A 15,480-nucleotide genomic window follows, 5' to 3' on the forward strand; every position below is an offset into this window, starting at 1 on the left:
CTGAAACTTCACATTCAAATTGAGTGAACAACATTGAAAACTATCGACCATTTGTACAACTGAGGACAGTCAGGAACTAACCCCAAACCATGTTCCCACCGAGTCTACAGCAGAGAGGGGGACAAACAGGCAACATGAATCTCTGGTGCTGGAAGGCAGGGCAGTGACTAGCTCCGCAGGAGGCAGTGATGAGGAAGTGGCAGGGGCCCCGGGGAGCGCCGGGACAGGCGTGTCCACCTGTGGAAATTCATCAAACTGCCCACTCAGGCTTTGGGGCCTCTCCCTGTTTATGTTACACTTCAATAAAGTTTTGTTGCTGTCGTTTTAAGTGCAGGCTCTGTGGTCAGACAGATCTATGTTTCAACCCAGTTCCACAATTCACTGATAAAGTACTTAACCTCCCTGGACCTCAGTTTCCTCATCTGGAAAATGGGGATAATGATCCCTCTGTTACAGGGCTGCTGCAGTAAATGAGATGTCGGGAAGATGCTTAGTCTCAGGCTGACACGACCAAGTTCACAAAAAATGGGGGTTATGATCCCATCTTACAGATGAGGAAATTTAAGCTCAGAGAAAGACCACTCTGCCCAAAGTGGGATTCGAACCAGGTCTCTTGGACTCCATCACACCATCTCTTGGAGGGTTTGGAAAGAGTTTAGGGCCCAGCATTGGCCCTGGCTTCTTGGAGCCTCCACACCCATATCCGAGCCTTCCGTGCTGCTCAGGAAATCCAGCGGGCGGCCACAGAGCACGGTGCCCTCTGGAATCACCAGTTCTAAGTTCTGGCACCATCACTTACGAGTGACCGTGCTCTAGGGGCTCTGCAGTCAGGCCGACCCAGCTTCAAGCCTCAGCCCTGCTGCCCAGGAGCAGGTGAACTTGGGCAAGTGTCTTCACTCTCTGTGCCTCAGTTTCTTCTCTAAAACAATCAGTGTTGGGGCCGGCCCGGTGGCGCAGCAGTTAAGTGCACACACTCTGCTTCAGCAGCCCAGGGTTTGCCAGTTCGGATCCCGGGTGCGGACCTAGCACCGCTTATCAAGCCATGCTGTGGCAGGCATCCCACATATAAACTGGAGGAAGATGGCCGTGGATGTTAGCTCAGGGCCAGTCTTCCTCAGCAAAAACAGAGGAGGATTGGTGGCAGATGTTAGCTCAGGGCTAATCTTCCTCAAAAAAAGAAAAAAAGAAAGAAAAATAAAAGAGTCAGTGTTGTGTGAAGATAACATGGAATGACATAGAAAGGGCTTAGCATGGTGCCTGGCACATAGTAAGTGCTCAATAAAAAGCAGCCATTATCCTCCTCATCATCATCACTATCATTTCCATCATCATCACTAACATCCCCTTCTCCTACCTCACCTGCCCTGGTCCCCAAACAGAGCAGGATCTCCCACCGTGAGGCCCATTCTGACAGCTGTCCCACTGGCTACGTGACACCCTCGAGGGAAGGCATGATAAACAGGCTGCCAGGGCCCCGGGTATGGCCTTCCTCTGCCTTCAAACCACTTTCAGATCTTCAAGAGCCCAGCAGCCTCTCTTCCTGGGCAACTGGAGCCAGAGGGAGCACTGCCAGCAGGGAGACACGCTCCACTGGAAACTGAAGTTGATGAGTCTGATCTCAAGGCCTCCAGAATTACATGCAGTTTTCGGGCCTGCTTGCGGCCACTGACCCCCTACTCCAGCCGGCCGGGCTGCTTTGTTGTCCTGGCAATTGGCCAGAAGCACAGGTCACCTGCAGACCTTTGCTCAGTCTATTTTCTTTCAACTGAGACTGTCCAAATTTAACTAATTATTCCACTTTCTTCTCAAAATACTGCTCCTACCCTCAAAACACATTCATGCCCCCCCCCCCAGGAAGCACGCCCGCACCATTCCAGCCCACACTACCTTTGAACTCTCCTCTGTACTTAGCTGATGCCTACGCACGCTCAGGCCTTAGTGTCAACATCACTTCCTCTGGGAAGCCTTCCCAACCTGCCAGGGTGCTCCTGCTATGTGCCCCACAGGCCCTACCATAACAACTAACACTTTGTACTGATGCTGGTTTAATGATCCAGCTTCCTTCCAGGCGGCCAGCTCCATGAGGGCAGGAACTGGGCTGTCTTGTCTGGCATTGCATCCCTGGGCTTGGCCCAGGCAGTTTATTTATTCACTCAGTAACTGCTTATTGAGCACGGTGGGTCCAATGGTGAATGAAACCAGACAAGGTCTTTGTTCTCATGGAGCATACTAGCTCCAGAGGGAGACAGACCCCCTCTTAAGAAGCACACAAACCCACGCCACATAACTGGGACCAGTGTTCTGAAGGGGAGGGAGGTACCTGGGGCTGTGGGTGCCTATGCCAGGGACCTGCCCTGGACTGGGGAGTAGGGCAGGCTTCCGTGGAAGTGACATTTCAGCTGTGGCTCAAAAGATGAGTCATAGTTAAGTCTGGTGGTGGGGAGAGAAGGGAAAGGCATTCCAGGAAGAAGGAAGAGATGTACACATGCTGAAGGGACAGAGGGTACGGGGCATCAGCACCACAGGCCCAACTCCACCAGCATTTGCTAAACAAAGGAAGGGCTGAACAGCCATGTGGGCCTGACACATGGTAGGCTTTCCACATATGCCTTTGGAAGGGATGGGAGGGACCCGCAGGCTGTGCTATGCATGGAACCCGGGAGGCAAGGCATGCTCTCGTATCCTCCCTGCCCGCTGTGCCCAGGGCAGTGCCAGCACCCAGTGGCTGCAGAGGAACCCTCACCACCCTGAATGAGAGAGAGCCCCTGGGAGCTTTGCCTCTTCTGTGGGTCTGAGCCAGGTAGCCGTTCTGCCCTAACCTGCTCCCCAGGTGGAAGAAACACCACTTTGTCAGCCACCAAGGTCACCAAAAGCCCCCAAAAGACAAAGCAGGCAGACGGCACCATCTGCTAATGGCCTACTGGCAGTGCCGCCCCTGCGGCCTGGGGCTGGGGTGAGCTGGAGGAGGAGAGAGCTATCCTCATCTTGGCAGCGAGGCTGACAGGCCTGGGGGCAGGAGCACCTTGCCACTTGTGCCCCACCCAGCTGCAGGCCTGGCACCTGCCAGAGGCAGCCATCTCCACCCACCTACTCCCACCTCCCAGGGCCCCTCATTCTCCAGGCAGGCACTGGCCATCTGGGATTCTGGCAACTGGGACAGGGGGAGCTCTGATGATGACAGAGCACCACACCCCAAGAAGAACCTGTATCTTTCTCCACCTCTTCTTTTGCAGGTTCTTTAAAACTGGATCCCTTATGAGCTTATGACATCCTGGGGGGGGGGGGGAGCAGCGAGGAGAGAGGAGAGAGCGCAGCAGCAATAGCAGCCACCGCAGCCTCCACGATAGTTGCTTCCAGACGTGGCGCTGAGCTTCACATAGCTCCTTATTTAACCAACGACATTCCCTGGACTTGTAGCTAATTCGTCATCGTACAACGATTTCTCTGACGACACCTCCCCCAGCCCATGAGCTCTAGGAGGACAGGAGCCCTTTCTGCTCACACACTCCTGGATCCTTGGTGCCCCCACCTTTGCCAGGCACGTCACAGAATAAAGGTTTGCTTTTGCCCGAGCCACCTCTCTATAGCACCCCGAGGTAGAGACTGTTACCCCGTTTTCTGATGAAGACACCGAGGCTTGCCTGAAATCACACAACCCATGAGAGTGGGACGCAATCTAAACCAAACCCATCATTCTCACCAAACCATTTGGTCTTCTGTCCATCCAACGGAGGAGAAAAAGAAACTGAGGTCCAGCAGAGGGAGCATGGGACCCCACCAGCATCCTGACATCCAGCCGACAGAGGCTGGCGAAGCCAGAAGCTCTGAGCCTTGGAGCAGAGCCCACCCTGCGAAATATTAACCCAGGACCTAGGGGAAAAAACCCAAACAAATGCCCTATTTACAGACGCTGGAAGCTTTCCAGGATGGAGCAGATCACAGAACAGATATTGGGGGTGGGAGGCTGCTGTGAGGGGAGTCAGGGCAAGCGCCAGGGGTCTCCCAGGGCCAGGGGTGCAGGTGAGGCTCAGAGGGCATCCCAGGGGGTCTCAGCCCGCAGAGACTAACGTGCAGGGCCGGTGACGTTAGGAAGATGTGGAAACGGGATGAGGGAGGACCATGCATCACCGCTCACTGGTGCCACCTGGAGGCAGAGGAGCCTTGGGGCTACCTGGGTTCTAAGGTTGGAATCAAATTTAACCATCTCATCCGTTCTGAGCACCATATTCTAAGAACTCTGCTGGGTACTCGATATGCGTTAACTCATTTAATTCTCTCAACAACCACACGAGGAAGGTGTGATCACAATCTACCACTTGCAGATGAGGCAGCTGAGGCTCTGAGTGGTGAAGTAATTTGCCTGGACTATGTATCCAAACATGGGTCTATATGTACACACTGAGATGTACTCACTAGTTCAAGACCCAGAGTTTCGAACTTTCCATACATGTTCTCATGGAAGCCACAAATAACCTACGAGCGACATAATATTTTGTTTTCCAGATGAAGAAATTAGGTTCAAAGATGAGCAATGACTTGTCCAAGGTCCTTCAGGAAGTACTGGGCTCTCTTTATCTCTAGGCCAAGGGCAGGAGCTGTTCCTGCAAGCCTCAGCTCTCCCTTCTGCGGCACAGGCCTTCACTGCCTCCTCACAACTCCGAGTGTCCTCGGGCACTGAGAACAGATGACTGAGTATCGCTGTTAACCATCCTATGGCCATATATCATTTTTGGCCACAGGACTAGAAGGCTGCTGAGGCAGGGCCCCTGTGTGATCCATGTGGTCTCCACAACACAGTGAGTGCATGATTGGCTGGTTGCAGGTGAAGAAGCCTCAGCTCCACGAGGTCCCCAGGCAATATTTACCAGTCCCGATATTCACCAGGGTCCTTACCTGTCAATGTTGGCGAACAGCACCTGCCTCACAGGGTCGCTGAGAAGATGCCATGAAATCATGACAAGAAGGTGGCAACAAATAATTAGGGAGGGTTTTCCTAAGGATAATGCTTGGAGAGACACTTCTGCTCATCTCTGAAGCTGGAACATCAGCTTCAGTGCTTGAACCAGATACAGGATGTTGGTCCCAAAATAGATGACCCAACCTGGGTCTCTGAACTTGCATTTCTGGAGTCAAGAACAAGTGAGGTACTGAAACCCTCTCTCCAAAAATAGGTCTACGCTAATGACAACAAGAACTGGTCCTTCCCTCTGTAGAGAGCTTTAGGGTGCACTAAAGTCCTTCACAACCTGTGCCTCATGTCATCCTCCCAATAGCCTTCAGAGTTAGCGTACAGACTGGAAAACTGAGGCCCAGACAGGGGACGGGACTTGCCCAGGTTCACACAGTGAGCCAGCAGCTGAGCTGGGGCTTGAACCCGGGTCCCCAGTGGTTAGTCCGAGGTTCTATCCACAACAGCCTCCTACAACATGCTGGCTCTCAGCATCTAGGTGCTCTGACTTCATTTTCAAATCCTCTGGCCCAGTTGCCCCGCTCAGTGTACGACCCAGGCCTGATGACATAGTCCAGGCTTGGGGGGTGAGGAGGCAGATCAGCCATTGTTCCGCTCCCTATAAGGCAGGCTGCAAAATCTCAGCCTCTCCCGGGCACTTCTAGGATCAACAATCTCCATCAGCAGATCAGCCAGACGCACCCCAACCACATGTCCAGGGACAACGTTTACTGCTCTTCCCAACCTGTCTCCATGTCATATTTACTTCGACACCATCATTTTGTTTATTTTATGTGGTAAAATGATAATTTGCTTGGCTCTTTAAGAAAAGCCCCTATCACTTTCCCACTGGTATGCATAAAGCCAGGACCAAGCTACCATATTCCCTGTAGGATATGCAACCTCCGTTCCCACTGAGGGGTGTCAGGAAGTTTCCACTTTGTCTCCCTCACTGTTCTCCAAAATTCTACTCACTCAGGGAGGCGACCAGAGCTAGTGACACCACCAGCTGATGCTAAAAAGAAAGGTTTTGAGGCAGACACATGCAAACAGTTCCTCATCACCATTGGCATCGCCATCAGCATTGTCGTTTCCATCATCACGACTGTTAGGTACTGAGTACTGAACACGTGCCAAGTAGTGTGCTAAGTTCTTCAGTGAATTTAGCCCCAAGACCCCATTTTACAGATGAGGAAACTGGGGTAGAAAGAGGTCCCTTGCCCAAGTTCTCACCACCAGGAAGCAGCAGCAGGACCTGATTTAACTACAGTGCTCTCTGGCCGTCCTTTTTGTATTTATTCCATCAATGGTCATTACAAAGATGGAGAAAGGGTACTTACAACGCCAGGCCAGAGCACAATGGCCATTTGTCATCTAAAACAAATCTAGATTTTCTCTAACCACCAGACACTTCAAGTTAGCACAGTTCTGAAAGGGTGGCCTATTAGACACCCTGTGACCCTGCATCACACGAAAACCCCTCACATTCTCCCCACCATTATCTGGTCCTCACTCTTCTCTGACTTCCTTGTCAATCACTCTCCCCCTCCTTCACTCTGCTCCAGCCCTATTGTCCTCTTGCTGTTTCTTAAAATCATCAGGCATACTACCTCAGGACTTTTGCACTTGCTGTTGAATGCTCTGCCTGCAGAGAGCTGCATGGTTTGCTCCCTCACTCCCTTCAGGTCTCTGCTCAGATATCACCTTCTTAGAGATCTTCTCTGATCACCCTCTATAGAAAGACGACCCCACTCTCTGCCCCTTTCCACAGCCCTTCTTGCTTTATTTTACTCCATGGCACTTATGTTTATTATTTGCTGTATGAACGAATTAACTGAAACAGAAAGACCCCTCACCACTGGGAACCACCTTCTGCTCTAAGCATAGACTCCTGTGACCCTTTTCAAAGCTGTCTTCAATGCTCATTCTAACCAGTCTGAACCCCGAAGAGAAACTTTCTGTGTGATGTTTCATATGGGGTGATTTTCCCATGGAGCCATCAGGCACCACTCTCCCCTTTAAAAACCGACCGCGCTGACAGGCACAGGCAAAGACTGGAAATCCTGGACTCCTTGGGCCAAAGAGCAGCCAAGTCAAGTTCCACCCACAGAGCTACAGTGGCCAGCACAGTCAGTTTCACTTTCAACTCACCTATCGGGCTCCCTTGGCCCTCTGGTTTGCAAACCCGCGCCCCCCCCCCCACACACACCATGCCCTTCCCACCCTGTTGGATTGCCTGCACCCTGTCATCCCTTTTGGGAGCTGATCCAGAACCCAAGCCGTCCCCGAGCTTTTAAGCGCTGCTTTGGGGGAACTTAAGCTCATCCAACAGGTAGGAGGGGCAGAGGCTGGCCCTTTCAGACCTACATGGATCCCCCATTTTGTAGGGGCATCCGATAGGGCGTCATTTTCTTTTTGGGAGCTGTTTTAGAGGCACGTTTCCCAGACCTGGAGGCAGGGGTAGAGAAGGGAACCCTCCCTCCATTGGCCGAGATGGACCTGTGCAAGCGGTTGCAGCGGCGATGCTGAAGCGCCGGGGGCAGGACGCGAAGGGGGAGGACGCAGACACATGCCCTGGCCCCGGGAGCGCTCGGGATGCTTCCTCCGCGGGGAGGAGCGGAGGATGCGGCCCGGGAGAACCCGGAGCCGGAGCGCCGGAGGAGGCAGTGGATCTCAGCAGGCAGGGCCGGGGTCTGGGGAGACGGGGTCGGCGGGGCGGAGCTTGGGACCCCGGGGACGGGAGCCCCGGGCGGGAGGGGGTCGCGCCGGGGGAACCCCGTGGCCGTTACCTTGCCCTTAGGGCTGCGGGCCGCCGGGTGCTGGCTCCGGGGCCCGGCCCCTCCCCCGATCCGGCTCCTACGGCTCGGAGGCTGCAGCCGCCGCCGCCTCCGCTGTCAACAAACCCCGGGCGCGTCACTTCCGGGGCCGCCTCTTAGCAACAGCGAACGGGTTCCCCCGACGGGTCCCGCGGCGAACGCGGGCGGCGGCGCCAGAAGGTTCCGGGGCCCCGCGGCGGCTCCCCTCCGGGACGGCGGTCCAGTCCGCGGGTGGAGGAGCGAGCCGGGTGGGCCGGCCCCCGCTCCTGAGCGCGCTTCTCAGGGGCTCTTCCTGGCCTCGGCGGGGCCGGCTCGTGGGACATCGGGGCGGGCTCCCGCGCTGGCCCGCGGGTCGCCGGAGCCCAGGCAGCGGCTGAGGGCGGGGCTGACTCCACCTTCGCTCGTCAGCACCCACGTCTCTGAGCGCCGCCCCACGTCCCGCGCCCTCCGGAGCATCTCCCCCAGGGTTCTCCGCAGGTAGCTCACGCCCACGCGTCCAAACGCGGTCAGGAGCTTCCCCGTGATCGCGCTGCTGCTTCTCCAGCTCGTGGATGGGCCACCAGGCAGCTCGGCTGTCACACGGGGGTCAGCTTTGGCGCCTGCGTGTTCCTCAGCTCCTCGTCCAGTCGCCAAAACCGTGCTGTGCTGACGGCCACATCCTAGAAAATAGAGGAAGATTGGCACGGATGTTAGCTCAGGATGGAAAAACAAAAAACCAAAGACCCAAAGAACTAGTAATCCAGAATATATAAAGAACTTACAACTAAATAATAAAAAGGCAAATAACCCCATGTAAAATAGGCGAAAGAGCTGACTAGACTTTTCTCCAAAGAAGATGTACAAATGGCCAAGGAGTACATGGAAAGATACTCAACCTTATTAGTCATCAGGGACGTGCAAGTCAGAACCACAATGAGATACAACTTCATATCCGTAGGATGGATATGGTCAAAGAGATAGACAGTAACAAGTAATGGTGAGGATGTGGAGGGATGGGAACCCTCCTACATGGTTGGTGGAGCTTAAACATGATGCAGCTGCTTTGGAAAACGGTTTGGCAGTTCCTCAAAGAGTTAAACATGCAGTTACTATACACCTAGCAATTCCACTCCTAGGTATATGCCCAAGAGAAAATATTCGTAGCATTATTCATGACAGTCAAGAAGTGGAAATAATTCATATGTCCCCCAACTGGTCAATGGTTATGATATGGAACAGTAGTTTCATTCAATTGAATATTATTTGGCAATAAAAGGAAATGGAGTACTGACACATGCTACAACATGGATGGACCTTGAAAACATTATGCTAAATGAAAGAAACCAGTCAAAAAAGACCATCCATTGTATGGTTCTATTCATATGTCCAGAATAGGCAAATCTATAGAGATAAAAAATAGGATCAGTCGTTGCCTAGAGCTGAGGGGCAGGGAAATGGGAATGACTGCCAGTGGGCACAGGGTTTCTTGTTGGGGTGATGAAAAGGGTCTAAAATTAGATGGTGATGATGGTTGATGGATGATAGCTGTGTTTGCACAATTCTGTCAGTATTCTAAAAGCCACTGAATTCTTCACTTTAAATGTATGCTTTAGGGGCCAGCTCCGTGGCTGAGTGGTTAAGTTTGTGCGCTCCGCTATGGCGGCCCAGGGTTTGGATCCTGGGCACGGACATGGCACCGCTCGTCAGGCCATGTTGAGATGGCGTCCCACATCCCACAACTAGAAGGACATGCAACTAAGGTATACAACTGTGTACAGGGGGGGTTTGGGGCGATAAAGCAGAAAAAAAAAAGATTGTCAATCGTTATTAACCCAGGTGCCAATCTTTAAAAAAAATTTTAAAAAAAGAGAAATAAATGTATGCTTTAAATATATAGTATGTGAATTGTATCCCAAAAAGCTGTTTTAAAATGCATTTCTAAACATATGTGTGTATGTAAACTCATAACGCAGGATGAATTTAAAAATGTAAGTAGGATGGTACTATACAAATTGTCCTGTGACATATTTTTATCACCTTTTATGTCAGATCGTATAGTTCTGTTTAATTCTTTCGAATGGTTACATAGTACTCCAATAATTGCACAGTTTTCTTATTGGCGGAATTTGGTTGACCAAAAAAAAGTCACTCATGAATTCTACCAAACATTTTTTTTTTCTTCTTCTCCCCGGAGTCCGCCAGTACATAGGTGTATATTCTAGTTGCAGGTCCCTCTAGCTCTGCCACATGGGACACTGCCACAGCATGGCTTGATGAACAGTTCTAGGTCTGTGCCCAGTATCTGAACCGGTGAAACCCTGGGCCACCAAGGCAGAGTGCAGGAACCCAACCACCCGGCCATGGGGCCAGCCCCACTACCAAACATTTAAGGAGTAAATAATACCAATTCAACACAATTCTTCCCTAAAATTGAAGAGGAATGAAGACTTTCCAACTCATTTTATGAGGCCATCATTACTCTGATACCAAAAGCAGACAAAGACGTGACAAGAAGGTAAAACTACAGGCCAGGGGCCAGCCTGGCAGCATAGTGGTTGGGTTTAAATACTCTGCTTTGGCAGCCTGGGGTTCACAGGTTTGAATCCCATGCCTGGACCTAGCACTGCTTGTCAAGCCATGCTGTGGTGGCATCTCACATAAAATAGAGGGAGATTGGCACAGATGTTAGCTCAGGGCCAATCATCCTCAAAAAGCAAAAAACCCACAAAAAACAAAACTATGGACCAATATCCTTTGTGAATACAAATGCAAAAATTCTTAACAGAATTTTTAACAGAATAAATACTTCAAAGCATAAACTAAATTCGTAACAGAATAAACTAGCACACAGTTTGTGGTAATTTGTTACAGAAGTCCTAGGAAACTAATACAATAGTCTAGACAGAAAATTCTGTGGAATTTACAAAACAACTTCTCGAATGAGTGAGTGTCACAAGATTTCAGTATACAAGATCAATAAGAGCAATTAAAATAAATAATTTATTATAAATTCACTTTATCACTATAAAATAATTAATAAAATAACTAATATAAAAATAATAAATAATAATTTATTATTATAAATTAATCTTATTATCAGAAAAAACAAGAGCAAATAAAAGTAATTTTATTTCTGTATTTCAGTAGGAAACAATTGGAAATTGAAGTTTTAAAAAATACTATTTATGGTAGCATCAAAAAATGAGATAATTAGGGATAAATCTGAGCAATTCTGTGTAGGGCTTATACGTTGAAAACTACAAAACATTGCTAAGAGGAATTAAAGGCCTAAATAAATGGAGAGGTATGTTCATGGATCAGATGAGTCCATAATGTTGACATATCAATTATTCCCTAATTGATCTACAGATTCAATGCGGTCCCAACCAAATCCCGGCAACTTTTTTTTCTAGAATTCGACAAGCTGATTCTAAAGCTCATGTAGAAAACGAAGACCAATTATAGAGCTACTAGTATAGTATTGTGAGGCCAAAGAGATGGACAAAGAGATCAGTGAAATGCAACAGAGGGTCCAGAAATAGATCCCGCACATATATGATTAGTAATTAATTTTTGCCAAAGATGCAAAGGCAGGTCAGTTGGAGAAAGGATAATCTTTTCGACAAATGGTACTGGGACAATTGGATACTCATGTGGAAATAAACTAATCATTGACAAAAATTAACTCAAAATGGATCGTAAACTTTTTAAAATGGATCTTAGACCTAAACATAGAACCTAAACTTATAAAACACGTAGTATGGGCTGGCCCCGTGGCCGAGTGGTTAAGTTTGCGCGCTCTGCTTCAGCAGCCCAGGGTTTTGCCTGGTCGGATCCTGGGTGCAGATCTGGCACCGCTCATCAGGCCATGCTGAGGCGGCGTCCCACATGCCACAACTAGAAGGACCATAGCTAGAATATACAACTATGTATTGGGCGGCTTTGACGAGAAAGGAAAAAAAAGAAGATTGGCAACAGATGTTAGCTCAGGCGCCAATTTAAAAAAAAAAAACCACACACATAGGAGAAAATCTTTGTGACATCAGATTATGCAAGTTTTTTAGATATGACTCTAAGGAATTGCAGACTTTATCAAAATTAAAAATTTCTGCTCTTTGAGAAAGGCTATTAACAGAATATAAAGGCAAGCCACAGACTGGCAGGAAATACCTGCAAATCATATATCTTAAAAGACTTATACCACCTCATACCCATTAGAATGGCTAATGACCATAAAAACAGAAAATATAATATGTTGGTGAGGATGTGGAGAAATTGGAACCCTCGTACTGTTGGTGAAAATGTAAATAGGCACAGGTGCTGTGGAAAACAGTGTGGCACTTCCTCAAAAAATTAAAAATAGAGTGACCATATGGTCCAGCAATTCATCTTCTGGATATCTACCCAAAAGCATTGAAAAAAGGCTCTTGAGGGGATGTTTGCACACCCACGTTCATAGCAGCATTATTCACAATAGCCAAAAAGTGGAAGCAACCCAAGTGTCCATTGATGCATGAATGGATAAACAAAATGCGAAATATCATTCAGGCCTAAAAGGAAGGAAATTCTGACTCATGCTACAACATGGATGAACTTTGAGGACATTCAACTAAGTGAAATAAGCCAGTCACAAAAAGATAAATACTGGGGCCAGCCTGGTGGTGTAGTGGTTAAGTTCGTGTGCTCTGCTTCAGTGGCCTGGGGTTCGCAGGTTTGATCCTCAGTGCAGACCTACACACCGCTCATCAAGCCATGCTGTGGCAGCATCCCACATACAAAATAGAGGAAGACTGGACAGATGTTAGCTCAGGGCCAATCTTCCTCAGACAAAAAGAGGAAGATTGGAATTGATGTTAGCTCAGGGCCAATCTCCCTCAAACAAAAAGAGGAAGATTGGAATTGATGTTAGCTCAGGGCCAATCTTCCTCACACAAAAAGATAAATACTGTATGATTGCTCTTATATGAAGTACGTAGACTAGTCAAATTCATAGACACAGAAAGTAGAATGGTGGTTGCCAGGGGCTGGGGGATCAAGAATGGGGAATTGTTATTTAATGAGTATAGAGTTTCAATTTGGCAAGATGAAAAGAGTTCTGGAGATGCAGTGCACAACAATATTAATATACTTAACACTAGTGAACCGTACACTTGAAAATGGTTAAGATGGGAAATTTTATGTTATGTATATTTTACCATAATGACAAATTTAAAAAAGACGTGTATCCAGAAAATCTAAAGAGTTCTCAAAACTCAATTTCAATAAGAAAACAAACAATTCAATAAAAAATGGGAAATAGGGGCCAGCCTGGTGGCACAGCAGTTAAGTTCACATATTACACTTCGGTGGTCAGGGGTTCACCGGTTCGGATCCCGGGTGCAGACATGGCACCACTTGGCACACCATGCTGAGGTAGGCGTCCCACGTATAAAGTAGAGGAAGATGGGCACGGATGTTAGCTCGGGGTCTGTCTTCCTCAGCGAAAAGAGGAGGATTGACAGTAGATGTTAGCTCAGGGCTAATCTTCCTAAAAAAAAAAAAAAAGGGGGAATAGGTTTGAACAGATAACTTCCCTAAAGACGATATATAGATGGCAAACACATGAAAAGATGCTCAACACCATTAGTCTTTAAGGAAATGCATGTCAGAACAACAATAATATACCACTACACACCTACTAGAATATCTAAAATTAAAAAGACTGACCATACTAAGTGTTGATGAAGATATGGTACATCAAGAAATCTCATCAAGGGGCTGGCCCAGTGGCGCAGCGGTTAAGTTCGCACGTTCTGCTTCAGTGGCCTGGGGTTCACTGGTTGCGATCCCGGGTGCAGACGTGGCACTGCTTGGCAAGCCATGCTGTGGCAGGCGTCCCACATATAAAGTAGAGGACGATGGGCATGGATGTTAGCTCAGGGCCAGTCTTCCTCAGCAAAAAGAGGAGGATTGGCAACAGTTAGCTCAGGGCTAATCTTCCTCAAAAAAAAAAAAGAACTCTCATCTACTTCTGGTGTAGGTGTAAAATGATACAACCATTTGGGAAAATGGCTTAGCAGTTTATTATTATTTTTTTTAGATTTTATTTACTTATTTATTTATTTTAAGATTTTATTTTTCCTTTTGTTCCCCAAAGCCCCCCCAGTACATAGTTGAATATTTTTAGTTGTGGGTCCTTCTAGTTGTGGCATGTGGATGCTGCCTCAGCATGGCCTGATGAGCGGTGCCATGTCTGCACCCAGGATTTGAACGGCTAAAACCCTGGGCTGCCAAAGCAGAGAGCGCAAATTTAACCATTCGTCCATGGAGCCAGCCCCAATTTATTTATTTTTTTTGAGGAAGATTAGCCCTGAGCTAACATCTGCTGCCAATCCTCTTCTTTTTGCTGAGGAAGACTGGCCCTGAGTTAACATCCATGCCCATCTTCCTCCAGTTTATATGTAAGATGCCTACCACAGCATGGCTTGATGAGCGGTGCCATGTCTACACCTGGGATCCGAACTGGTGAACCCTGGGCCACCAAAGCAGAACGTGTGCACTGAACCACTGTGCTACCGGGCCGGCCCCTATGTGTTATCTTTTATGGTGTCAACTTTAAAATAAAATAGCCACTTGTGCTACAGCAAAATAAGCCTTATTCAGGAATAGCAAAAGAGGGGCTGGCCCCGTGGCCGAGTGGTTAAGTTCGCGCACACCACTGCAGGCAGCCCAGTGTTTCATTGGTTCGAATCCTGGGCGTGGACATGGCACTGCTCATCAAACCACGCTGAGGCAGCGTCCCACGTGCCACAACTAGAAGGACCCACAATGAAGAATATACAACTATATACCGGGGGGCTTTGGGGAGAAAAATAAAATATTAAAAAAAAAAGGAATAGCAAAGGAATTGGAATTTGGGACATGCAAAGTATGGCGGACCACAGGCAAGTCCAGAGAACAAAAGAAGGGAGGTGCTTTTACACAGAAAAACGGGGAGTTGGGGGGGGCTGTTCTAAATGAATGTTCAATGGAGGAAAGTAAGAGTTCAGGGTGGTGATGGCTCCTCATTGGCTGAGCTGCGGTGTTTTCTGTTGGCTGGGCTTGTTGCTGGGCAAGAAGAAATTCTTCCTTCCCCCTGCTGGGGTAGTAAAGTAGTAGCCTGTTTCCTGTGAGAGACGTAAGGCATCCCTTTGGGGTAATTGAGGATGAGTGGTAGGGCATGAGAGCTCCCTTTACAGGCCTTCCTGACTCTAATTTTAGTTGAGGTTTCCTTTATTAATTTTCATATTTTTCTCTTTTGATCAAGATCTTTCTCTGAAAGCATCACTGATCAAGAGTCAGGTTTTCTGGGGCTGGCCCCGTGGTGTGGCGGTTGAGTTCACTCACTGTGCTTCGGAGACCCAGGGTTCATGGGTTTGGATCCCGGGCACAGACCTAGCACCGCTCATCAAACCACACTGTGACGGTGGCCCACATAAAATAGAGGAAGATGGGCACAGATGTTAGCTCAGCAACAATCTTCTTTACCAAAAAATAAATAAATAAGTAAAATAAAAATGAGCTGTCCACATACTGTAAAATTTACCCTTTAAAAAAACAAAAAAAAAGAGTCAGGTTTTCCGAATTCAGTAGCTTTTATCCATTGGTGCCAGGACGGACCTTTCCTGGATATCCTACATTGGAGGCAAAGTGCATAGACTGGAAACCGCTTGAGGTTACATTCGAGTAAAAGGAAGAGTGGGAGGGAGAACGCTCAGG

General features: G+C 48.5%; 1 protein-coding gene across 2 annotated transcripts in view; it reads right to left on the reverse strand.

Moving 5' to 3' along the window:
* ZER1 (zyg-11 related cell cycle regulator) overlaps positions 1–8,358 on the reverse strand; it is a 28,327-nt gene extending 19,969 nt beyond the window's left edge. Inside the window, exon 1 of one of the 2 annotated variants that reach the window (XM_023629062.2) lies at positions 7,738–8,358. The gene's annotated coding sequence lies outside the window, so the exon portion shown is untranslated. The remainder of the gene's footprint in view (positions 1–7,737) is intronic. The other variant, XM_023629063.2, reaches the window with a different exon arrangement.
* Positions 8,359–15,480: the final 7,122 nt, after the last annotated feature.

This window comes from Equus caballus, chromosome 25 (genome assembly GCF_041296265.1).
Source record: "Equus caballus isolate H_3958 breed thoroughbred chromosome 25, TB-T2T, whole genome shotgun sequence".
Taxonomy (NCBI): domain Eukaryota; kingdom Metazoa; phylum Chordata; class Mammalia; order Perissodactyla; family Equidae; genus Equus; species Equus caballus.